Genomic DNA, 27,404 nt, shown 5'->3' with positions numbered 1-27,404 from the left:
AGAGCTGGAATTTGAAAAGATAAACAAAATTGATAACCATTTAGCCAGGCTCATCATGAAAAAAAGAGAGAGGACCCAAATAAACAAAATAAGAAATGAAAGAAAAAATGACAACCAATATCACAGAGATTAAAAAAACTCTAAGAGAATACTATGAATAGTTATATGCCAACAAAATGGACAACCTAGAAAAACTGGACAAATTTTTAGAAACATATGACCTTCCAAGACAGAAACAGATAAAAACTCTCATCAAAGTGGGTATAGGGGGAACATATCTCAACATAATAAAGGCCATCTATGACAAATCCACAGCTAACATCATATTCAGTGGTAAAAGGCTGAAAGCCTTTCCTCTAAATTCAGGAACAAGACAAGGATGCCCACTCTCACCACTTCTATTTAACATAGCATTGCAAGTCCTGGCCACAGTATGGAGGTTCCTAAAAAAACTAAATATAGAACTACCATACGATCCAGCAATCCCACTTATGGGTAATTGTCCAAAGAAAACAAAGACACTAATTTGAAAAAATACAATCACTCCAATATTCATAGTAGCATTATTTACAAAAGCTAAGATATAGAAGCAACCTAAGTGTTCATCAACAGATGAATGGATAAAGTAGATGTGGTATACATATACAATGGAATATTACTCAGCCATAAAAAAGGATGAAATTCTGCCATTTGCAATAATGTGGATGGACCTAGAAGGTATTATGTTCAGTGAAATAAGTCAGACAGAGAAAGACATATACTCTATGTAATCATTTATATGTGGAATCTAAAAAATAAAACAAATGAAGGTATATAACAAAACAGAAACAGACTCACAAATATACAGAACAAACTAGTGGCTACTAGTGGAGAGAGGGAACATGGGAGGAGCAATGCAGAGGTAAGGGATTAAGAGATACAAACTACTATGTATAAAAAAATAAGCAACAAGGATATATTGTACACCACAGGGAAATACAGCCATCATTTTGTAATAACTTTAAATGGAGTATAATCTATTAAAATATTAAATCACTATATTGTACACCTGAAATTAATACAGTATTGTAAATCAACTATACTTCAATTAAAAAAAACAATAGTACAAAATAGAGGAGAGAAGCAAAATATGCAAATGACCAATAAACACATGAAAATATGGTCAACATCATTACTCAATAGTGTGATGTAAATTAAAACCACTATGAGATAGCACTACACACCTACTGGACGGTCTAAATTTAAAAATTTACCAATACCAAGTGCTGGCCAGAATAGAACAATTATAACTATCATACAGTGATTTGGGCAATATAAATTAAACAATTACCTAATCACTTAAATTAATAGCAATCACTATAAAATAAACAAAAATAAAATAGACAATTATTTTGGAAAATAGTTTGTTTCTTACAAAGTTAAGCATACATTTATAATGTGATTTAGACACGGTGGACAAACTTTGAAAACCCTGTTTTAGATAGTGTGGTTAAATATGTGACATAATTTTGTCCTTATAATAAAGTCTACATTTCCTAAAATCATGTGGTAATGTTGCCTTTGAAACTGACATGTAATGAGTTCCTCTGGAAGGTTAATAGCAAAATTCCTTTATGTTTGGTCCATGATGGGCTTTTCCACTCTATTAAGAATAAACAACATCAGAGCAAAAATTTTTTTTAGGAATGGGTGGGATGGTGAGGATAAGTGACAATAATAATGATGATTCTTTGACAGATGAGCACCCTTCAGTTTAAAACGTCATGAAAAATTTGTAACAATATTGTCGAATCAAAGCTACCTTCAAGGTCCAGCCCAGACATAGCAATAGCCATGAAATTCATATTTGGTCACAAATTTTGGTCACCACTGCTCTTGACACGTATTGAAGAGCAGATGCAGAGAAAGGATGGCTTGATTCCAATACTTGTTTGGGACTAATCCTACTGATTTGACTTGCTATTGGATTTTTGTTTGTTTGTTTTTGCGGTATGCGGGGCTCTCACTGTTGTGGCCTCTCCCATTGCGGAGCACAGGCTCCGGACGCGCAGGCTCAGTGGCCATGGCTCACGGGCCCAGCCGCTCTGCGGCATGTGGGATCTTCCCGGACCGGGGCACGAACCCGTGTTCCCTGCATCGGCAGGCGGACTCTCAACCACTGCGCCACCAGGGAAGCCTGCTATTGGATTTTTATTGGGCAGTGGTAAATATCTGGTAAAGAAAGATTCTCTCAGTCTTGATGTTTACTAAAATGGCAGAAAACCTGCCAATTTTCTCTCTCTGATAAAATGTAACTGTTCAGTGCCTTCGTCACCTTTTCTTCCAATATGTGTCGCAACCTCAATACACTTACCTGGAGAATACAGTCAGCCATAAAGTTTTCATTTTTTAATCTGGGATTAGTTCTCCACAATTACCTATGCATTGTGTGAGTTGTCTTTTATGAGATACTAGTTCAGAGACAAGTTTATCTTTGCATAAAAACAGCCATGCATTTAACCTTACTTCAATACTACTGGGAAATAACTTCTTTTGACTTAATTGATGAAAGATATACAGCTATAATAACTGGAAGGCAAACCACAAAGTGACCAGAGTGATTTAAAAGGACAATCTGGATACCACACCCAGGAGAAATCACATGGGAATATGAACCCTAGGGCCCCAACCCAACAACCACACAACTCTTTTGACTCTTATGTCTTGCTGAGCTATAAGGACCTAAGTCTGATTTACATTCCTAGGTCTGCCCTCATATTGTGGGGAATATTATCAGAATGTTAGGACAATTTTCAATGCACAGCTCCTACTTCACAAAAGAAGGGAGCAATTAAATGTGCCCTACGGAAGAAAACTGGTAAAGGGTAGGCATAACTCTGCTTCCTCTCTCCTAGAATCTATTTCTTTCTCTTTCTCTCTATCTCTTTCTTTTCCCTATAAATTCATCTTCTCCTTGATAAACCTGAGAAATCCCCAGAGAAAAGCCATGGTTTCTGATGATGGCAGGGGATCTTACAGATGTGTGAAGGTCATAAGATATAGTATGACCATTGTAGTGGGTTAAATAGTGTTCCCCCCAAATTCATGTCCACCTGGAACTTCAAAATGTGACCTTATTTGAAAACAGATTCATTGCAGATGTAATTAAAAGAATGGAGATGAGGTTGTATTGGACTAGGGTGCACTCTAAATCCAATGACTGGTATTCTCATAAGAAGAGAAGAAAACATAGAGATGCACAAAGAGAAGAAGGCCATGTGAAGCCAGAGGAGACTGGAATGATGCAGCTACAAGAAACACTACATATTGCTGGAAAGCCACTAGAAGAGGCAAAGGAGGATTCTTCCCAAGAGTCTGCAGAGGAAGCATAGCCCTGCCCATACCTTGATTTCAGACTTCTAGCCTTCAGAATTCTTAAAGAATAAATTTCTATCGTTTTAAGTTTGTTGTAATTTGTTAATGTAATTTGTTTAGTTTCCTAGGAAACTAAGACTATCATCTAACTCCTTTCTCTGGAGTTTTAGACACTGCTCTCATTCAACTTTCTACCTGTGTCTCCAACCACACTTCACTCTCTTCTGTCACCCTTTTCCTCTGTCAACAGCTTACATTATGGCATTCCCCAGAAGTCTGTCACTGGCCGTTTTCTCACTTTACATTCTCTGGGCAATCTTATCCAATTTCATGGTTTTAATGCCATTTCTCTGCTAATAAGTCACATACAGAAGCTCTAGTCAGACTTCTCTCTTGAGATTTACTTTTAATGTCCTATTAGACATCAAAAACGGACATCAGGAAGCACATGTTCAAAACTGAACTCATTTTTTAAACCCCCTTCCCATACTTCCTGCTCCTTCTTCTATTCTTCATTCTTTATTCTGTTTATTTTCATGTAACGTATTTGATCCAATGATAAAAGCCAGAAACCTTGAGTCATCCAAGAACGCCCACACTCCCTTACTCCCAATAGCTAATGTTTTAGCAATCTGTTTGTTTTATCACTTTAAGTTTCCCTGAATTAACTCTTTTCCTAGATCAGGTCCTTATCAACTTTAGTCTTATCTGCTTGAGTACTTTTCTGTCAATCTCACTGCTCTTCAAACCATCCCATAATACTGCAGTTATCACAGTACCTCTAACATCTAACAATGATAGCATCACTCATCTGCTTAGAATTCTTCAAGTGTTCTCAACTGCCAAAAGGCACAAGCTCTTTAAAATGGCTTGACTCTCTTTTTGTCCCATTATTTCCCCAAATTCCAAACATGACTTCAGCCACACTGAACAACCTGCCATTCTCTGAATACATGAATCCTTCAAACATTTCCATGCCTTTGTCCATTCTGTTCTATCTTTTGAAATGCCCTTCATCCTTCCCAAATTTATACAGCTCACTGGGAGACACTTGATGTCTCCCAAAACGCTTCTCTGAGAACCTGTATATTTTATATGTTCCTTCCCTGGGTTACCACAGCTCACTATAGAAACACTTACAGCACTTTCTCATTATTTTTTTAAGATATCTTTTCTTTTTCTTTTTTAAATTTAGTTTAATTTTTTTAATACAACAGGTAATTATTAGTTATCTATTTTATACATTTAGTGTATATATGTCAATCCCAATCTCCCAATTCATTCCACCACCACCACCCCCTTCCCACCCTGGTGTCCCTATGTTTGTTCTCTACATCTGTGTCTCTATTTCTGCCTTGCAAACCAGTTTATCTATACCATTTTTCTAGATTCCACATATATGCATTAATATACGATATTTGTTTTTCTCTTTCTGACTTACCTCACTCTGTATGACAGTCTCTAGGTCCATCCACATCTCTACAAATAACCCAATTTCATTCCTTTTTAGGGCTGAGTAATATTCCATTGTATATATGTACAACATCTTAATCCATTCATCTGTCGATGGACACTTAGGTTGCTTCCATGTCCTGGCTATTGTAAATAGAGCTGCAGTGAACATTGTGGTGCATGACTGTTTTTGAATTATGGTTTTCTCAGGGTATATGCCCACTACTGGGATTGCTGGGTCGTACGGTAGTTCTATTTTTAGATTTTTAAGGAACCTCCATGCTGCTCTCCATAGTGGCTGTATCAATTTACATTCCCACCAACAGTACAAGAGGGTTCCCTTTTCTCTACACACTCTCCAGCATTTGTTGTTTGTAGATTTTCTGATGATGCCCATTCTGACTGGTGTGAGGTGATACCTCACTGTAGTTTTGATTTGCATTTCTCTAATAATTAATGATGTTGAGCAGCTTTTCATGTGCCTCTTGGCCATCTGTATGTCTTCTGTGGAGAAATATCTATTTAGGTATTCTGCCCATTTTTTGATTGGGTTGTTTCTTTAATATTGAGCTGCATGAGCTGTTTATATATTTTGGAGATTAATCCTTTGTCCGTTGATTTGATTGCAAGTATTTTCTCCCATTCTGAGGGTTTTCTTTTTGTCTTGTTTATAGTTTCCTTTGCTGTACAAAAACTTTTAAGTTTCATTAGGTCCTATTTGTTTATTTTTGGTTTTATTTCCACTACTCTAGGAGGTGGGTCAAAAAGATCTTGCTGTGATATATGTCATAGAGTGTTCTGCCTGTGTTTTCCTCTAAGAGTTTTATAGTGTCCAGTCTTACCTTTAGGTCTTTAATCCATTTTGAGTTTATTTTTGTGTATGTTGTTAGGGAGTGTTCTAATTTCATTCCTTTACATGTAGCTGTCCACTTTTCCCAGCACCACTTATTGAAGAGACTGTCTTTTCTCCATTGTATACCCTTGCCTCCTCTGTCATAGATTAGTTGACCATAGGTGCATGGGTTTTTCTCTGGGCTTTCTATCCTGTTCCACTGATCTATATTTCTGTTTCTGTGCAATTACCGCATTTTCTTGATTACTGTAGCTTTGTAGTATAGTTTGAAGTCAGGGAGTCTGATTCCTGCAGCTCCATTTTTTTCCCTCAAGACTGCTTTGGCTATTCGGGGTCTTTTGTGTCTCCATACAAATTTTAAGATTTTTTGTCCTAGTTCTGTAAAAAATGCCATTGGTAATTTGATAGGGATGGCATTGAATCTGTAGACTGCTTTGGGTAGTATAGTCATTTTCACAATATTGATTCTTCGAATCCAAGAACATGGTATATCTCTCCATCTGTTTGTGTCATCGTTGATTTCTTTCATTGGTGTCTTATAGTTTTCTGAGTACAGGTATTTTCTCTCCTTAGGTAGGTTTATTCCTAGGTATTTTATTCATTGTGTTGCAATGGTGAATGAGGTTGTTTCTTTAATTTCTCTTTCTGATCTTTCACGGTTAGTGTATAGGAATGCAAGTGGTTTCTGTGCATTAATTTTGTATCCTGCAACTTTACCAAATTCATTAATTGGCACTAGTAGTTCTCTGTTGGCATCTTTAGGATTATCTATGTACAGAATCATGTCATCTGCAAACAGTGACAGTTTTACTTCTTTTTTTCCAATTTGTATTTCTTTTTCTTCTCTGACTGCCATGGCTAAGACTTCCAAAACTATATTGAATAATAATGGTGAGTGGACAAGGACATCCTTGTCTTTTCCTGACCTTAAAGGAAATGCTTTCAGTTTTTCACCATTGAGAAAGATGTTTGCTTTGGGTTTGTTGTATATGGCCTTTATTATGTTGAGGTGGCTTCCCTCTATGCCCAGTTTCTGCAGAGTTTTTATCATAAATGGGTGGTGAATTTTGTCAAAAGCTTTTTCTGCATCTATTGAGATTTTCATATGGTTTTTATTCTTCAATTTGTTAATATGGTGTATCACATTGAGTGATTTGCATATACTGAAGAATCCTTGCATCCCTGGGATAAATCCTACTTGATCATGGTGTATGATCCTTTTAATGTGTTGTTGCATTCTGTTTGCTAGTATTTTGTTTAGGAGTTTTGCATCTACATTCATCAGTGATATTGGTCTGTAATTTTCTTTTTTGTAGTATCTTTGTCTGGTTTTGGTATCAGGGTGATGGTGGCCTCGTAGAATGAGTTTGGGTGTGTTCCTTCCTCTGCTATATTTTGGAAGAGTTTGAGAAGGATGGGTGTTAGCTCTTCTCTAAATGTTTGACAGTATTCACCTGTGAAGCCATCTGGTCCTGGACTTTTGTTTGTTGGAAGATTTTTAATCAGAGTTTCAATTTCATTACTTGTGATTGGTGTGTTCACATTGTCTATTTCTTCCTGGTTCAGTCTCGGAAGGTGGTGTTTTTCTAAGAATTTGTCCATTTCTTCCAGGTTGTCCATTTTATTGGCATAGAGTTGCTTGTAGTAGTCTCTTAGAATGCTTTGTATTTCTGTGGTGTCTGTTGTAACTTCTCCTTTTTCATTTCTAATTGTATTGATTTGAGTCCTCTCCCTCTTTTTTTTGATGAGTCTGGCTAAAGTTTTGTCAATTTCGTTTACCTTCCCAAAGAACCAGCTTTCAGTTTTATTGATCTTTGCTATTGTTTTCTTTGTCTCTATTTTATTTATTTCTGTTCTGATCTTTATGATTTCTTTCCTTCTACTAACTTTGGGATTCATTTGCTCTTCTTTCTGTAGTTCCTTTAGGTGTAAGGTCAGATTGTTTATTTGATATTTTTCTTGTTTCTTCAGGTAGGCTTGTATAGCTATAAACTTCCCTCTTAGGACTGCTTTTGCTGCATCCCATTGCTTTTAGATAGTCGTGTTTTCATTGTCATTTGTCTCTAGGTATATTTTGATATCCTCTTTGATTTCTTCAGTGATCTCTTGGTTATTTAGTAATGTATTGTTTAGCCTTCAAGTGTCTGTGTTTTTTACAGTTTTTTTCCCATCTCTAATCTCATAGCATTGTGGTCAGAAAAGATGCTTGATATGATTTCTATTTTCTTAAATTTACCGAGGCTTGATTTGTGACCCAAGATGTGATGTGCCCTGGAGAATGTTCCATGTGCACTTGAGAAGAAAGTGTAATCTGCTATTGTCAGATGGAATGTCCTATAAATATCAATGAAATCTATCTGGTCTATCGTGTCATTTAAAGCTTGTGTTTCCTCATTAATTTTCTGTCTGGATGATGTGTCCATTGGTGTAAGTGAGGTGTTAAAGTCTCCCACTATTATTGTGTTACTGTCGATTTCCTCTTTTATAGCTGTTAACATTTGCCTTATGTATTGAGGTACTCCTATGTTGGGTGCATATATATTTATAATTGTTATATCTTCTTCTTGGATTGATCCCTTGATCGTTATGTAGTGTCCTTTCTTGTCTCTTGTAACAGTCTTTATTTTAAAGTCTATTTTATCTGATATGAGTATTGCTACTCCAGCTTTCTTTTGATTTCCATTTACATGGAATATATTTTTATAATATATTTATTATAAATATATATATAAATATTTAGTGTTATAAATATATATATATAAAAATATATCTTTCCATCCCCTCACTTTCAGTCTGTATGTGTCCCTAGGTCTGAAGTGGGTCTCTTGTAGACAGCATATATACGTGTCTTGTTTTTGTATCCATTCAGCCAGTCTGTGTCTTTTGTTGGAGCATTTAATCCATTCACATTTAAGGTAATTATTGATACGTATGTTCCTATTACCATTTTCTTAATTGTTTTGGGTTTGTTTTTGTAGGTCCTTTTCTTCTCTTGTGTTTCCCACTTAGAGAACTTCCTTTAGCATTTGTTGTGAAGCTGGTTTGGTGGTGCTGAATTCTCTTAGCTTTTTCTTATCTGTAAAGCTTTTGATTTCTCCATCAAATCTGAATGAGATCCTTGCTGGGTAGAGTAATCTTGGCTGTAGTTTCTTCCCTTTCACCACTTTAAATATATCATGCCACTCCCTTCTGGCTTGTAGATTTTCTGCTGAGAAATCAGCTGTTAATCTTATGGGAGTTCCCTTGTATGTTAATTGTCATTTTTTGCTTGTTGCTTTTAATAAATTTTCTTTGTCTTTAAAGTTTGTCAGTTTGATTACTATGTGTCTCAGCGTGTTTCTCCTTGGGTTTATCCTGCCTGGGATTCTCTGTGCTTCCTGGACTTGGGTGGCTATTTCCTTTCCCATTTTAGGGAAGTTTTTGACTATGATCTCTTCAAATATTTTCTCATACCCTTTCTCTCTCTCTTCTCCCTCTGGGACACCTATAATGAGAATGTTGGTGCATTTAATGTTGTCCCAGAGGTCTCTTAGGGTATCTTCAATTCTTTTCATTCTTTTTTCTTTATCCTGTTCTGTGGCAGCGAATTCCACCATTCTGTCTTCCAGGTCCCTTATCCGTTCTTCTGCCTCAGTTATGCTGCTATTGATTCCTTCTAGTATATTTTTCATTTCAGTTATTGTATTATTCATCTCTATTTGTTTGTTCTTTAATTCTTCTAGGTGTTTCTTCTTTAATTCTTCTAGGTCTTTGTTAAACATTTCTTGCATCTTCTTGATCTTTGCCTCCATTCTTTTTCCGAGGTCCAGATCATCTTCACTATCATGATTCTGAACTCTTTTTCTGGAAGGTTGCCTATCTCCAATTCATTTAGTTGTTTTTCTGGGGTTTTATGTTGTTCCTTCATCTGATACATAATCCTCTGCCTTTTTATTTTGTCTATTTTTCTGTGAATGTGGTTTTCGTTCCACAGGCTGCAGGATTGTAGTTCTTCTTGCTTCTGCTGTCTGCCCTCTGGTGGATGAGGCTGTCTAAGAGCCTTGTGCAAGCTTCCTGATGGGAGGCGCTGGTTGTGGGTAGAGCTGGGTGTTTCCCTGGTCAACAGATTTTAATCCACTTGTCTGCTGATGGGTGGGGCTGAGTTCCCTCCCTGTTGGTTGTTTGGCCTGAGGTGACCCAGCACTGGAGGTTCCAGGCTCTTTGGTGGGGCTAATGTCTGACTCCGGGAGGGCTCACGCCAAGGAGTACTTCCCAGAACTTCTGCTGCCCGTGTCCTTGTCCCCATGGTGAACCACAGCCACCCCCTGCCTCTGCAGGAGACCCCCCAACACTAGCAGGTAGGCCTGGTTCAGTCTCCTATGGGGTCACTGCTCCTTCCCCTGTGTCCTGATGCACACACTACTTTGTGTGTGCCCTCCAAGAGTGGAGTCTCTGTTTCCCCCAGTCCTGTTGAAATCCTGCAATCAAATTACGCTAGCCTTCAAAGTCTGATTCTCTGGGAATTCCCCCTCCCATTGCTGGACCCCCAGGTTGGGAAGCCTGACATGGGGCTCAGAACCTTCACTCCACTTGGTGGACTTCTATGGTATAATTGTTCCCCAGTTTGTGAGTCATGACCCAGCAGTTATGGGATTTGATTTTATTGTGATTGTGCCCCTCCTACTGTCTCATTGCAGCCTATCCTTTGTCTTTGGATGTGGGGTATTTTTTTGGTGAGTTCCAGTGTCTTCCTGTCGATGACTGTTCAGCAGTTAGTTGTGATTTCGGTGCTCTCACAAGAGGGAGTGAGCACACATCCTTCTACTCTGCCATCTTGAACCAATCTCACACTTTCTCATTATTGATTGTTTCATCTAAAAGTTTTACTAGACAATATGGTCCATGAGATAGGGACAGTGCTACATTAATAGCCAATAAATATTTTAGAAATAATGAAAAATGAAGTAGATATATTAAAAGATTTAACAAATATGCAGTAGCCTATGTGTGTCAGTGGATTTTTTATAATACATTGAGTTTAAATGAAGCAGCTGTTATCAAATTTGCTGTGATTGGGACAAATACTGTGAAAGGACGAGACTTGTGGAAGGCCTTGAAGAAACAGTAGGTCTTATACAATTAGTCTATGATATTCTGGACAAAATAAAAAGCAAGGACAAATTTGGCATTAGGATTCAACAAGGTGATGGATTTAAAGAAGTTTGCAGTTAGTTTCTTTACCTTGACACTGGTGGCTTTGACTGGTTCTACTGAAATGTCAGCCTGGCATAGGCTAATGTAGTTGCCCAGTCCATGAACGGAACTGTTGTCCCTGGAGTACTTCTGGTTACAGAAGACGTCTAAAATATAATAAAATAAGAAAACTATCTTCCCAGTAACCTGGACAATGTTGGAATGAGTTAGAATCCTAGATCTTGGTTTCAAATGAAACGAATATGTATGGAACGTTCAAGTTACTCCTTAGCATGTTAAATTGCTTCCTCCAGGAACCATGGGAAATGAAAGCCAGTTAGTATCAGCTGGGAAAAGGACTTGGGAATTTCCTCTTATGGTTTTACTCAAGTCTGAAAATAGCACTACTGCAGGTTTGAGCACCCAATTTCATACTTTACTTTCTACACTAAGCCTCAAATGGGGAAAAATTTCAATGTCTTTGGACAAAACTGACCAAAACATCCAGCTGTTTGTTGTTGCTTCTCTTGTAGAAAAAAGCTGCATTTGAGAGCAAACTTGTCAAAAGGACTCTGTTGAATGGCCTATCACATGCCTCTGAAAGATGGGCATTATTAAAAATAGGAAATTATCTTGGACTCCCCTCCAGAAACTATATGATTTAATTATACTTAGTTTTACCTAAGAGTGTCCCTTAGCCAAGATTCTGAGGATTTAAGATATGAACAAAGATGAAAGAAGTTATCACACAATTTACATTTTATATAACATAGACTCAAATGACTACATTTTAAATTACTAAGAGAAATTGATAGAATTGAAATAAGTTAATTCCCCAATAAATACACTTTGTAAGGATTTCCATGAATGGGCCAATAGACATAGCTTTCAACAAGGAGGATATAGGCTGAGGAGTGAAGCAGAAAGAAAATGTGCTTCATTTTCCTTTTAATTCTTTTTCTGCATGGAAAACCACTGGGTTTTCTATTTTTTTTAGGCAACATGCAGATTATCTATATAAAAATTAAGCCATAGTTCTCATTCTTACTGTAAATATTATGATCTACAAGAATTTAGTCTGGTCCATTAGCCAACTTAGTAAGTCATCTTCATCCTCGATTTTCTAATAAGTACCAACTACAAACCAATCCACTTGGTCCTAAAGAAAACATCCAACAGACTTTGATCTGATGGGATTTGGGGAGAAATATTTGATATGTTCCAAGGGAATTATCAGGAAGAGCTAATTTTAGCTACACAGATATAAAATGTTTTGTGCCAACCATTTTTCCCCTGGTGAAAGACTTCTCAAAGTTAAGTTCAACACGTCTACCTCTATGGGTAATCGTTATTTTATGGTTTTGGAATGTTTCTCCCTAATGTGTTAGTGTCAAATATCACCAGTCTTCATTGACTCTCAGGTACCACCTCCTTGAACCTTTAACTAATACTACGTCAACACTCTTCTCATCCTTTCATTCTACTGATTATCTGTACCACACTTTTCAGTATAATCTAGGATGCACAGTTCTCTAACCACTTATGTTGCTCTACTTCACCCATCATTATTCCCATTTTACAAATAAAGAAACTGATTTTAAACATCTCTCTGCTTTAAGCCAGAAAAGAAAAGTCTGAAGAAACGAGGACTTCTAGTGGCCACACTCTTAAGTCATGAGGACTTTGACATTTCCCCCCAGTTTTATAAAATTATTGAATTGTTTAAATCCACATAATATCAGAAAAATCAAAGGATGACATGTTCACTGTTATAGAGTCTTTTGTTCTTATGCAGAAAATTCATTTTCCACTGGATCATGTGGGAGAAAGGTCAATGGCTAGCAAAGCCCAGGTTGTTGCCAATACCTTGGGTTCTGATTATTTTTAATCACCGGGATTGGTGGGAGAAATTCAGTGTAGGCATCAAAAAGGACAGATCAGACTACAAATATCTGGCTGCTGTTATTGTTTTCATTAGAAGAAAGTCAGAACACCATGTGGTCCAAAGAAACAGGGACTTAAATTCTCGAGGGGAGAATGTAGAAAAATAGCTCTAAAAAAAAAAAAAGTTATAAGTACATAAAGCTTTAGTTTCTGTTTATTTTTCTTCTCTGGAAACATAAGGGACATGTAATAAATGTTTGCTAAGATGATTCATACAAGCAATTACCTGAGACAAATAAGAATCTCCTACAATGCCAGCTCCTTGTTGCTTTAAAACATCATATGATGATGTGTATTCATTCAACAAATACGTTTTCAGGACTTGCCGTTTTTCAGATCCTGCATAGGTAAAGATTCTGCTAAAATGGTAGTGGAGTGAAGATAGGAAGGAAACTCCCAGACACAAATGGACACATAAAGTTTCTATAAATTCGTAAGCTCAGAGAGGAAAATGTTTTAAAAAATCAGTTTTACTCTTGGATACATTTTGTAATGGAAGACAAATAAATTTGGGAAAGAAAAATTGGAGAAGGCATGCAAAATTGGAATTGAATATATTGACCACCTTATGTAGATGAAGTCATTTTTGTTGGTTGAAGATAAAAAAAGTGTTACCCGATTGGCTCATAAATAATCATACTCTGTGAAGGTACAGAATAAGACTTGGGAAGCTTGTTTATGCAGAGAACTCTGACTTACTCAGATGCAAGATTCCAGTGCAAGACAATTTTATGCTCTGCCAGGAAATGAAGCGAGTATGTGGGACACAGGATGAGTCAAGGTGGAAGGATCAACTTTAGTGCTTTTCCTTTCCAATGTTGAAGTGCTGCTTCGGTCGGGAGTTTATTTTCCTCTCCCCTAGTGTGGTAACATCAAGGTTTGACTAAGGTTAAGAAACAATGCTCTAATCAGTACCAACCTTTTCTTTCCTGCCTCCTGTAATACAAATTCCTAGGACAATATCAAAGATGTACAGCCTACACAGGAGCCGAAGAGAGACAAGCTTGGAAACTGAATTTTAGACTTTGAGCAGAAAGCTGCTCTAGAAATAATCACTTTGATCCCTGGCTTCACTACTGTCTACAACAGTCATGTTTCTGCCATTGTAGGACATTTCCTATTTGCTAACACTCTTTGAAAATTACACTATGAAATTTAGAATTTCTTTTTATTTCCATCAAGTATGAGGGGGAAAAGTTCACCCCTCCCACATCTTCTGAAAGGAAATATTTCTTTTTACACAATTCAGCTAAGAACTATGTGCTAGGGAGTGGAGCTATGGATAAGATGAAGAAACTCCACAAGAAAGATCCTAGGGAAAAGGTCCAAGAGGTGGATGGGATGTAGGGGAATACTTAGGATGACCCAGCCCCTTTTAGGTTCCTAGGGGGACGTGAAGATCTAGCGACCAGATCTAAAAAAGCAGAATAAAGAAGAATCCATGGTGCTACTGACCACTTTGATCCTAGATCCTGAAAAGTTGCCTAGTGCTCATTTTTCCCATTTTAGAAGTGGAAAGGCATGAATACTTCAATGACTTTGGTTTCCCAACATTTCTCCTTTCTGAAGAAGGAGCCAGGAAGCTATTGACTAGGTCCAATGACCTACAAGACTGCAATCTTTTTTTAGAGCCCTTTAAAAGGGGACAGAGAATTCAAGGTTACCAAAAAGCACAGATTATAAATGCCAAAGTGGAATCACTCTCCTGATTTCATGAAAAGCAGAGCCTATAAAGTGGGCATGCCAAGAGGCCCGACCTCAGGTGTGAACTGATTTCCCCAGAGCACTGGGGAGCCTCTTAGGGAAGAGTTTTGTCTGCATTTGGAGACCTGGAGACTAGAACTCCAAATGTGTCTAGATTCTGGAGACCTTAGGGGTATACACACTGTAAAATGTAACTTCCTGTTTCTATAGGAAAGAAACTCTTTTAACAGGGCTAATAAAATGAGCTCCTGATGAGGCCCCTCAGACATCCAATAGGCAGAACGAAACACACTTTGATGAGGTAAGCATAAGGGGATCAGAAACATCCCCCCCCCCCGCCCCTAAAAGGCTTTCCTTTCAAAGCCAGGTGGGATAAAAATTTAAGGATGCTCCATACTTTGCTCAAGGCAGGATATCTGGAGCAAGATTTTGAAGATATCAAAGGATTAATGAGGACCTAATTAGGAACCAGCCAGTAGTCACCCAGCCTGTGTCATCCTCTACTGCTGCCTGGCCTGATCATACGTAGCGTTTCAACCCCATCCACCATCACACCCCACCTTGTTCAGTAAGCCTCAATGTTAAAAAGAACTGTTCTGAAACACCTCTCATATGAGACAGCAATTGTGAGTAAATTTTAACTCTTAAAATGTGTGGAGTCACATAATCCTTTTGAATCTCCCTGCAATAGGAGGTACACAATTACACATTCAGAATTTATGATGCTTAGTTAGGAGCTATGGGTTTAACATAATTGAAGAAGACTTCACCTCAATGTTAGGAAGAATTTCTAGCAAACAGTTGTTTTTAGGAAGATGAGAGGCAAGTTGTTTCAGAAGGTAGTGAGTGGTCCAGCCCTGGAACTGAGGCTGAGCAACACCTGAAATGAATAACATAGGCCTTATATTATGATATGATATCATCTATAAGATGTGATATGATATGGTATTCAAATAAATTGGCAGTTATATTCGACAACCTCTACAATCACTTCCTACTCTGAGATTCTATCATAAATAAATGTGGACACAGCAGACCACTTGCAATGGTTAATAACAAGGGCTTCCCTCCTAAGGAAGGCATTTAGATATTATTTGGGTCTTTGTACAGCACCGTTCATAGGGTCAGGGAATCAGTTTCTCTCTATGCTACTACCTGGTCTAGCCTTTGAAACAGTAGATAGATTCTGTTCCAAACCAATAATCTCCCTTGAGAAGATTTGAAATTTCATTTATAGGTTCAATTTGTTTGTGACTTGAAGATTGCTCTCTGAGGTCTTTTTTAAAGCGCAGATACCCCTTGAAAGCATCAAAGATTCCTAGGTAAATTCCTAGGTAGATTATGGACCAGGAGACATTGAGTGAGCCTGTAGAACAAGGTTTCTCAACCTTGGCACTAACGCCGTTTTGTCATGGGGGCTTTCCTGAAAATTGTAGTGTGTTCAGCAGCATCCCTGGCCTCTACCCGCTTGATACTACTAGCACCCCACTCACTTGTTATAACCATAAATATCTCCAAATGTGACCAAATGTCTCCTGTGGGGTAAAAACGTTCCTAGTTGAGAATTACTGCTGCTGTCAAGAGTTAGAAAATAAGAGGCATAGGAATCTGGTAGAAGAAGACCTGTGATCTGGGAGGTGAGGCCATGAAAGGGAGGTGTAACCAAATTCACAATTTTTCCTAGAGTTAGACCTGCTTTCAGAGAACGGTTTTCCATCACTCACATTTCCTATATCTTCTGTACCACGCAGGACAAGAAGCCCTTTTAGAAATGTCAGAAACTCCTTGGTGTTTGTAACAATCATATATATATGTTACATAACTGTGGCTTTCCCTTTAACTTGCTGCCTAGGCTAATCCAAAATCCCTAGGGTAGGCTGTCAGGAAGGGCAGATTGAAGCGCTTTGTGAGTCAAACCTGCAGTCCCTGGGAGTAATTTCTTCTTCAAGGGAACCTCAGTTCTGTTCTTAAAGCCTTTCAATTGATTAAATCATGCCCACCGGTATGCATTTCATGATGCGCTTTGAAAAAACTTCAGAGAGCAATCTTCAATTCACAAACAAATTGAACCTATAAATGAAATTTCTCTAAGGTAATCTCCTTTACATCTCCTTGAAACGACTGTAGATGTTAATTACACCTAGGTTAGTGTCTGATTGAATAATTAAGGTCTGCAGCCTAGTTAGAGGCATAATGCTTACCATCACAGTGTTCTAGAAGCTATTCTTCAGGCTCTGATATTTTGTCCATGAGCACATTCTCCCGTTCATCTCATTTCAGCTGTGCTGGAGGCTCTGATCAGTCACAGGTCCTGTTACTGGTATGCATTTCATGATGCTGCTGTGCTGTGGCCAGGCACAGAGTCTAAACTCAGCATTAGAATTTTCATGGACTTAAGAGTATCTTTAAAAGGATCTAAAGAGACATTTTCCAAAGAAATGCAAATGGCCAAAAAGCCAATAAAAAGATGCTTAACATCATTAGCCATTGGAGAAATGCAAATAAAAACCACAATGAGATACCGCTTCACACACACTAGAATGATTATAATAAAAAAAGATAGAGGGAGAGACCTTCAAGATGGCGGAGGAGATCACCTTCCTCCCCACAAATACATCGGAAATACATCTAAATGTGGAACAACTCCTACAGAACACCTACTGAACCCTGCCAGAAGACCTCAGACCTCCCAAAAGGCAAGAAACTCCCCATGTACCTGGGTAGGGCAAAAGAAAAAAGAAAAAACTGAGACAAAAATATAGGACGGGACCTGCACTAGTGGGAGGGAGCTGTGAAGGAGGAAAGGTTTGCACACACTAGGAAGCCCCTTCGCGGGCGGGCGGAGACTGCAGGTGGCGGAGGCGGGGGTGGGGGTGGGGGTGTGGAAGCTTCAGAGCCACAGAGGAGATCACAGCAACAGGGGTGCGGAGGGCAAAGCGGAGAGATTCCCGCACGGAGGATCAGAGCCGACCAGCACTCACCAGCCCAAGAGGCTTGTCTGCTCACCCCCCGGGGCAGGCAGGGGCTGGGAGATGAGCTCCGGCTTCAGTCGGATCCCAGGGAGAGCACTGGGGTTGGCTGTGTGAACACAGCCTGAAGGGGGCTAGTGCACAACAGCTAGCCAGGAGGGAGTCCGGGAAAAAGTCTGGAGCTGAGGACGAGGCAAGAGACCATTGTCTCAGGGTGCGCGAGGAGACGGGATTCAGAGCACCATCTAAACAGGCTCCAGAGATGGGCGTGAGCCGCGGCTATCAGCGCCGACACCAGAGACGGGCATGAAACGCTAAGGCTGCTGCTGCCGCCACCGAGAAGCCTGTGTGCAAGCACAGGTCACTCCACGCCTCCCCTCCCGGGAGCCTGTGCAGCCCGTCACTGCCAGGGTCCCAGGATCCAGGGACAGCTTCCCGGGGGGGAGAATGCACAGTGCGCCTCAAGCTGGTGCAACGTCACGCTGGCCTCTGCCGCCACAGGGTCGCCGTGTATCCGTACCCCTCCCTCCCCCCAGCCTGAGTGAGCCAGAGCCCCTGAATCAGCTGCTCCCTTAACCCCGTCCTGTCTGGGCGAAGAACAGACACGCTCAGGTGACTTACACGCAAAGACGGGGCCAAATCCAAAGCTGAACCCCAGGAGCTGCGTGAACAAAGAAGAGAAAGGTAAATCTCTCCCAGCAGCCTCAGGAGCAGCGGATGAAATCTCCACAGTTAACGTGATGTACCCTGCACCTGTGGAATACCTGAATAGACAACGAATCATCCCAAAATTGAAGCGGTGGACGTTGGAAGCAACGATATATAGATTTTTTTTTCTTTTTCTCTTTTTGTGAGTGTGTATGTGTATGCTTCCTTGTGTGATTTTGTCTGTATAGCTTTGCTTTAACCATTTGCCCTGGGGTTCTGTCAGGCTGGTTTTTTTTGTTGTTTGTTTTTTTCTAGTATAGTTTTCAGTACTTATCATTGGTGGATTTGTTTTTCGGTTTGGTTGCTCTCTCTTTCTTTTTTCTTAATTACTTCTAATTTTTTTCACTTTTTAATAATTATTTTTTATTCTCACAAATTCATTTTATTTCATTTTACTTTTTTCTTTGTTTCTTTCCCTTTTTCTCCCTTTCCTTCTGAGCCGTGAGGCTGACAGGGTCTTGGTGTTCCAGCTGGGTGTCAGGCCTGTGCCTCTGAGGGGGGAGAGCCAAGTTCAGGACATCGGTCCACCAGAGACCTTTTGGCTCCATGTAATACCAAACAGCAAAAGCTCTCCCAGAGATCTCCATCTCAACGTTAAGACCCACCTGCACTCAATGACCAGCAAGCTACAGTGCCGCACAACCTTTGCCAGACAACTAGCAAGACAGGAATACAACCCCACCCATTAGCAGAGAGGCTGCCTAAAATCATAATAAGGTCACAGACACCACAAAACACACCACCGGACGCGGTCCTGCCCACCAGAAAGATAAGATCCAGCCTCATTCGCCAGAACACAGGCACTAGTCCCCTTCACCAGGAAGCCTACACAACCCACTGAACCAAACTTAGCCACTGGGACAGACACCAAAAACAATGGGAACGGGCTTTCCTGGTGGCACAGTGGTTGAGAATCCACCTGCCAATGCAGGGGACACGGGTTCAAGCCCTGGTCGGGGAAGATCCCACATGCCGCGGAGCAACAAAGCCTGTGTGCCACAACTACTGACCCTGTGCTCCAGAGACCATGAGCCACAACTAATGAGCCTGCATGCCACAACTACTGAAGCCTGCACGCCTAGAGCCTGTGCTCCGCAATGAGAAGCGACCTCAATGAGAAGCCTGCGCACTGCAACGAAGAGTAGCTCCCACTCACCGCAACTAGAGAAAGCTCGTGTGCAGCAGTGAAGACCCAAAACAGCCAAAAATAAATAAATAAAATAAATAAATTAAAAACAAACAAACGAACCAAAAAACAATGGGAACTACGAACATGTAGCCTGTGAAAAGGAGACCCCAAACACAGTAAGTAAAGCAAAATGAGAACACAGAGAAACACACAGCAGATGGAGGAGCAAGGTAAAAACCCACCAGACCAAACAAATGAAGAGGAAATAGGCAGTCTACCTGAAAAATAATTCACAGTAATGACAGTAAAGATGATCCAAAATCTTGGAAATAGAATGGAGAAAATACAAGAAACGTTTAACAAGGACCTAGAAGAACTAAAGAGCAAACAAACAGTGATGAGCAACACAATAAATGAAACTAAAAATTCTGTAGAAGGAAACAACAGCAGAATAACTGAGACAGAAGAATAGATAAGTGACCTGAAAAGTAAAGGAGTGGAAATAACTACTGCAAAGCAGAGTACAGAAAAAAGAATGAAAAGAACGGAGGATTGAGGACAGTCTCAGAGATCTCTGGGGCAACATTAAATGCACCAACATTCGAAATATAGGGGTCCCAGAAGAAGAAGAGAAAAAGAAAGGGATTGAGAAAATATTTGAAGAGATTATAGTCGAAAATTTCCCTAATAATGGGAAAGAAAATAGTCAATCAAGTCCAGGAAGCACAGAGAGTCCCATACTGGAAAAATCTAAGGAGAAATAAGCCAAGACACATATTAGTCAAACTATCAAGAATTAAACACAAAGAAAAAATATTAAAGGCAGCAAGGGAAAAACAACAAATAACATACAAGGGAATCCCCACAAAGGATAACAGCTGATATTTCAGCAGAAACTCTGCAAGCAAGAAGGGAGTGGCAGGACATATTTAAAGTGATGAAAGGGAAAAACCTACAACCGAGATTACTCTACCCAGCAAGGATCTCATTCAGATTTGTCGGAGAAATTAAAATCTTTACAGCAAGCAAAAGCTAAGAGAATTCAGCACCACCAAACCAGCTTTACAACAAATGCTAAAGGAACTTCTCTAGGCAGGAAACACAAGAGAAGGAAAAGACCTACAATAACAAACCCAAAACAATTATGAAAATGGTAATAGGAACATACATATAGATAATTACCTTAAATGTAAATGGATTAAATGCTCCAACCAAAAGACATAGAATGGCTGAATGGATACAAAAAAAAGACCCGTATATATGCTGTCTACAAGAGACCCACTTCAGACCTAGGGACACGTACAGACTGAAAGTGAGGGGATGGAAAAAGATATTCCATGTAAATGGAAATCAAAAGAAAGCTGGAGTAGCAATACTCATATCAGACAAAATAGACCTTAAAATAAAGACTGTTACAAGAGACAAAGAGGACACTACATAATGATCAAGGGATCAATCCAAGAAGAAGATATAACAATTGTAAATATTTATGCACCCAACATAGGAGCACCTCAATACAGTGGGCAAATGCTAACAGCCATAAAAAGTGAAATTGACAATAACACAATCATAGTAGTGGACTTTAACACCCCACTTTCACCAATGGACAGATCATCCAAAATGAAAATAAATAAGGAAACACAAGCTTTAAATGATACATTAAACAAGACGGACTTAATTGATATTTATAGGACATTCTATCCAAAAATGACAGAATAAACTTTCTTCTCAACTCCTCATGGAACATTCTCCAGGACAGATCATATCTTGGGTCACAAATCAAGCCTTGGTAAATTTAAGAAAATTGAAATCATATCAAGTATCTTTTCTGACCACAACGCTATGAGACTAGATATCAATTACAGGAAAAAATCTGTAAAAAAATACAAACACATGGAGGCTAAACAATGCACTATTTAATAACCAAGAGATCACTGAAGAAATCAAAGAGGAATTCAAAAAATACCTAGAAACAAATGACAATGAAAACACAGTGACCCAAATCCTATGGGATGCAACAAAAGCAGTTCTAAGAGGGAAGTTTATAGCAATACAATCCTACCTCAAGAAACAAGAAACATCTGAAGAAAACAACCTAACATTACACCTAAAGCAATTAGAGAAAGAAGAAAAAAAAAAACCCAAAATTAGCAGGAGGAAAGAAATCATAAAGATCAGATCAAAAAGAAATGAAGGAAACAATAGCGGAGATCAATAAAACCTAAAGCTCGTTCTTTGAGAAGATAAACAAAATTGATAAACCATTAACCAGACTCATCAAGAAAAAAAGGGAGAAGACTCAAATCAATAGAATTAGAAATGAAAAAGGAGAAGCAACAACTGACACTGCAGAAATACAAAGGATCATGAGAGATTACTACAAGCAGCTCTATGCCAATAAAATGGACAACCTGGAAGAAATGGACAAATACTTAGAAAAGCACAACCTTCCCAGACTGAACCAGGAAGAAATAGAATATATAAACAGACCAATCACAAGGAATGACATTGAGACTGTGATTAAAAATCCTCCAACAAACAAAAGCCCAGGATGAGATGGCTTCACAGGCAAATTCTATCAAACATTTAGAGAAGAGTTAACACCTATTCTTCTCAAACTCTTCCAAAATATAGCAGAGGGAGGAACATTCCCAAACTGATTCTATGAGTCCACCATCACCGTGATACCAAAAGCAGACGAAGATGTCACAAAGAAAGAAAACTACAGGTGAATATCACTGATGAACATAGATGCAAAAATCCTCAACAAAATACTAGCAAACAGAATCCAACAGCACATTAAAAGGATCATACACCATTATCAAGTGGGGTTTATCCTAAGAATGCAAGCATTCTTCAATATATGCAATTCAATCAATGTGATACACCATATTAACAAATTGAAGGAGAAAAACCATATGATCATCTCAATAGATGCAGAGAAAGCTTTTGACAAAATTCAACACCGATTTATGATAAAAACCCTCCAGAAAGTAGGCATAGAGGGAACTTACCTCAACATAATAAAGGCCATATATGACAAATCCACAGCCAACATCATTCTCAATGGTGAAAAACTGAAACCATTTTCTCTAAGATCAGGAACAAAAGAAGGTTGTCCACTCTCACCATTATTATTCAACATAGTCTTGGAAATTTTAGCCATAGCAATCAGAGAAGAAAAAGAAATAAAATGAATTCAAATCAGAAAAGAAGAAGTAAAGCTGTCACTGTTTACAGATGACATGATACTATACATAGAGAATCCTAAAGACTCTACCAGAAAACTACTAGAGCTAATCAATGAATTTGGTAAAGTAGCAGGATACAAAATTAATGCACAGAAATCTCTTGCAATTCTATACACTAATGATGAAAAATCTGAAAGCGAAATTAAGGAAACACTCCCATTTATCATTGCAAGAAAAAGAATAAAATACCTAGGAATAAACCTACCTAAGGAGACAAAAGACCTGTATGCAGAAAACTATTAAGACACTGATGAAAGAACTTAAAGAAGATACAAACTGATGGAGAGTTATACCATGTTCTTGGATTGGAAGAATCAACATCGTGAAAATGACTATACTATACAGATTCAATGCAATCCCTCTCAAACTACCAATGGCATTTTTCACAGAACTGGAACAATAAATTTCACAATTTGTATGGAACCACAAAAGACCCCGAATAGCCAAAGCAATCTTGAGAAAGAAAAACGGAGCTGGAGGAATCAGGCTCCTGGACTTCAGACTATACTACAAAGCTACAGTAATCAAGACAGTATGGTAGTGGCCCAAAAACATAATTATAGATCAATGGAACGGGATAGAAAGCCCAGAGATAAACCCATGCACATATGGTTACCTTATCTTTGATAAAGGAGGCAAGAATATTCAATGAAGAAAAGACCGTCTTTTCAATAAGTGGTGCTGGGAAAACTGGACAGGTACATTGAAAAGAATGAAATTAGAACACTCCCTAATACCATACACAAAAATAAACTCCAAACGGATTAAAGACCTAAACGTAAGGCCAAACTCTATAAAACTTTTAGAGGAAAACATAGGCAGAACACTCTATGACATAAATCACGGCAAGATCGTTTTTGACCCACCTCCTACAGAAATGGAAATAAAAATAAACAAATGGGACCTAATGAAACTTAAAAGCTTTTCCACAGCAAAGGAAACCATAAAGAAGATGAAAAGACAACCGTCAGAATGGGAGAAAATATTTGCAAATGAAGCAACTGACAAAGGAGTAATCTCCAAAATTTACAAGAAGCTCATGCAGCTCAATATCCAAAAAACAAACAACCCAATACATAAATGGGCAGAAGACCGAAACAGACATTTCTCCGAAGAAGATATACAGACTGCCAACAAACACATGAAAGAATGCTCAACATCACTAATCATTAGAGAAGTGCAAAGCAAAACTGGCCATCAGAATGGCCATCATCAAGAAATCTACAAACAATAAATGCTGGAGAGGGTGTGGAGAAAAGAGAACCCTCTTGCGCTATTGGTGGGAATGTAAATTTATACAGCCACTATGGAGAACAGTATGGAGGGTCCTTAAAAAACTAAAAATAGAACTACCGTGTGACCCAGCAATCCCACTACTGGGCATATACCCTGAGAAAACCATAATTCAAAAAGAGTCATGAACCACAATGTTCATTGCAGCTCTATTTACAATAGCCAGGACAAGGAAGCAATCTAAGTGTCCATCGACAGCTGAATGGATAAAGAAGATGTGGCACATATATACAATGGAATATTACTGAGCCATAAAAAGAAATGAAATTGAGTTATTTGTAGTGAGGTGGTTGGACCTAGAGTCTTTCATACAGAGTGAAGTAAGTCAGGAAGAGAAAAACAAATACTGTATGCTAACATATATATATGAAATCTAAAAAAAAAAAAAAAAAAGGTTATTAGGAACCTAGGGGCAGGACAGGAATAAAGATGCAGACGTAGAGAATGGACTTGAGGACACGGGGAGGGGGAAGGGTAAGCTGGGATGAAGTGAGAGAGTGGCATGGACTTATATACACTACCAAATGTAAAATAGGTAGCTAGTGGGAAGCAGCCACATAGCACAGGGACATCAGCTCAGTGCTTTCTGACCACCTAGAGGGGTGGGATAGGGTGGGAGGGAGGGAGACGCAAGAGGGAAGAGATATAGGGATATATGTATAGGTATAGCTGATTTACTTTGTTATAAAGCAGAAACTAACACACCATTGTAAAGCAATTTTATTCCAATAAAGATGTTAAAAAATGCAAAGAAAAAAGATAACAAGTGTTAGTGATAATGTGAAGAAATTATAACTCTGATATACTGCTGAGAGATGTAAAATGCTGCAGCTGCTTTGGAAAATGGTCTGGCAGTTCTTCAAAAGAGTAAATGTTGAGTTACCATACAACCTAACAATTCCACTCCTCGGAATACCAAGAGAAATGAAAACGTACGTCCACATAAAAACTTGTAAACAAGTGCTAATGTCAGCATTATTTATAGTATCCAAAAAGTGGAAATAATCCAAATGTCTATCAATTGATGAATGGATAAATAAAATGTGGTATATTCATAGACTGGAATATTATTTATTCAAAAAAGAGAATAAAGTACTGATACATACATTGATAAACCCTGAAAACATTACGATACTGAAAGAAGCAAGTCACAAATCATACCACATATTGTGTGATATCACATGTTGTATGATTCTTATGGAATGTCTGCAATAGGTAAATGCATAAGGACAGAAAGTAGATTAGTGGTTACCAGGAGCTGGAAGGGTTCAAGGGAAAGGAAAAGTGACTGGTAATAGGTATGGGGTTTCCTTCTGGGGTGATGAAAATGTTCTAAAGTTGTGGTAATAGTTGCAGAGCTCTGTGAATATACTGTTGTAAAAAACATTAAATTGTAAACAGATGAATTGTACAGTATATAAATTATACCTCAATAGATACACACACACACACACACACACACACACACACACACACACACACAATAAAGAGTATCTTCGGAAAGCCTGGCTGCAGAAGAATTTAGCAGACCTGTCAGGGCAAGGCTCTCTCAGAATGATGAACAGCCAATGCCCACATCATCCGCTGGCTTCAGGCCATCAGGAAGCCATCAGAGGAAAGGAGTCAGTGAGATGTTTGTTGCTTACTATTTGCCACTCATACCAATCAAACTGGAAGAAGGAATCTCAGCATCTCCCTTCCTGTGCCACTCTCTGACAACAGCTGTGTAGTCTGCCAACTAAAGCAGGCTGATGAGAGTGGAACCCATCCAAGAGAAAACTCAAACACTTGCCTAGACAGAGTGTTAGCTCAGAAACTGTTCTTTTACCTCAGTGGCTTAAGAATTTTGATTCATTTGGTAATAGTTTACCTTTGATGATATATGAATGCATGACTCATTTTGTGGCTTTTAGCACCTCGATGTTGGGAACTTACTGAAGTCTATTTCACTTATTCCAGAGAGAGCCCTGGACTTATGTCCAACCTTCCTCCTTGCTCCTGGCTCCCATAATAGGGAGTTTCTTTTATGTTGGCCTCTCAGGAGAGGTGCTCAGGACAAATGGTGTCATTCCACTGTTACAGCTCTAGATCTTTGAGGGCTTTTTTCTTTTGTATCTTCTATTAAAGTATAAATATTAATTATCGGATAATAGCTTTAGCTAGGATTTTCAAAAATGGGACATAGGTTGAAAAAGATAATACAATTTTTCTTCAGGCTTGACCTTGCTAAGATCAGAGCGAGGGCAATGGATTTTTCTAGCAGGAACGCACCAAGTAGTTGACCACCACTATGTTGGGTCTGGTGCCATGGGTCCAGAACTTCATGCAACCAAACTGTGGGCAAAAATAATTTACACTGACATTATGACTCAAATTCTGCAGGCTTGTTGCCTTCACTCATAGAACTGTAAGAACTTGGTCCCTTGAAAAGTCCCCCCAAGGTATTTCTGGGTTTCCCCATGGAAGCCTCACATGTGTTCAAGCAGGCCCTTTACATGCTGCTGTTCTCCCTGGGCCTCTGCTCATGATCTCCCACCTCATCTGGGCAACTGCTGTATCCATGAGCTCTCACTCTATATACCATTTACAACCTACCGAAGAAAGCTGTCTAGCCCTGGGGGCTATTTCCCATTGCTTAAAGCACCAACAGAACCCTGCATTTCTTTTAGCCCTTAAAATGGCCCACTTGACAGTGTTTATCCAACCCTTGCTAGGGTGTTCAAAAACCATTCCCAAAACACTATGAGGTACCAGGTTATACCTCTCCCACTGACCTCTCAGGTATCTGTGCTCAAAGTTTCTTGCAGGTACCTTCAGGCAAAGTAAGCCAAAACCCAATTCAGACCCAACAATTCCAAGTCATGATCAGACATCCCTACAAAATTCTCTATATTCTTTAGGCTACGCCAGAGTCAACTTACCTTATACTCAAGTTTGATAGGTGTTGATCAAATCTAGGAACTTCAGTATAAAAAGCCACATTTTCAATTTATTAATTTATAAGGAAAAAGTGTTACCAAGTTAGCGTTATCTCTCTATATATCTCTTAATAGAAAAATGTAGTTGTTTGGCCAAGCTTTTAGAAGAATTATTGGTAAAAGGCCTAAGAGCAAAGAATTATATAATATGAATGGCCACCATCAATAACTGATAGCAGTTTTTGTTCATGAAATTTAAATTAAATTTTTCATGTTTCCATCAGCCATGTGTTTACAAACCAGGAGTGTATATCTCATCCTTTAAATTTGGTTGACTTCTACTAATCTCAGTTGCAAAGAAATCCTCAAATTCTACTGTACCTTAGCTTTCCATCCCTTTTAAATCATAACCCTCCCTAGGTTTAGGACTTGGAATAGACAACAGTTTAGAATTTACCAATTAAGGCTTTGATAATCCCTTATTAATGAGGATCAGTCTGACTGTAGATTGCTGTGTAACAAGACTTTATAGGAGTTACCACTTTTATCTATATTCATGTAACAGGATGTCAAATTGGGATTCTTGGTTTCCCAGCTTTTTATGTGATACAAAGGCCAAGAATGATAAAAGAAGTGCCAGGTACTTGACTCTCTATG

The 27,404-nt window shown here is 38.8% G+C and overlaps 1 long non-coding RNA gene across 2 annotated transcripts in view; it reads right to left on the bottom strand.

Moving 5' to 3' along the window:
* The window catches only part of LOC125963696 (uncharacterized), a 492,822-nt gene that overhangs the window by 32,651 nt on the left and 432,767 nt on the right, over window positions 1–27,404 (bottom strand). The window contains exon 3 of one of the 2 annotated variants that reach the window (XR_007476055.1): window positions 23,140–23,152. The exons of the other annotated variant lie outside the window; for it this stretch is intronic. This is a non-coding gene — a long non-coding RNA (uncharacterized LOC125963696). Of the gene's footprint in view, window positions 1–23,139; window positions 23,153–27,404 lie in introns of those variants that run through there. 2 annotated transcript variants of the gene reach the window in all.

This window comes from Orcinus orca, chromosome 2, assembly GCF_937001465.1.
Source record: "Orcinus orca chromosome 2, mOrcOrc1.1, whole genome shotgun sequence".
In the NCBI taxonomy this organism is placed as follows: Eukaryota; Metazoa; Chordata; class Mammalia; order Artiodactyla; family Delphinidae; genus Orcinus; species Orcinus orca.
This window is presented reverse-complemented; position numbering and strand designations above follow the sequence as displayed.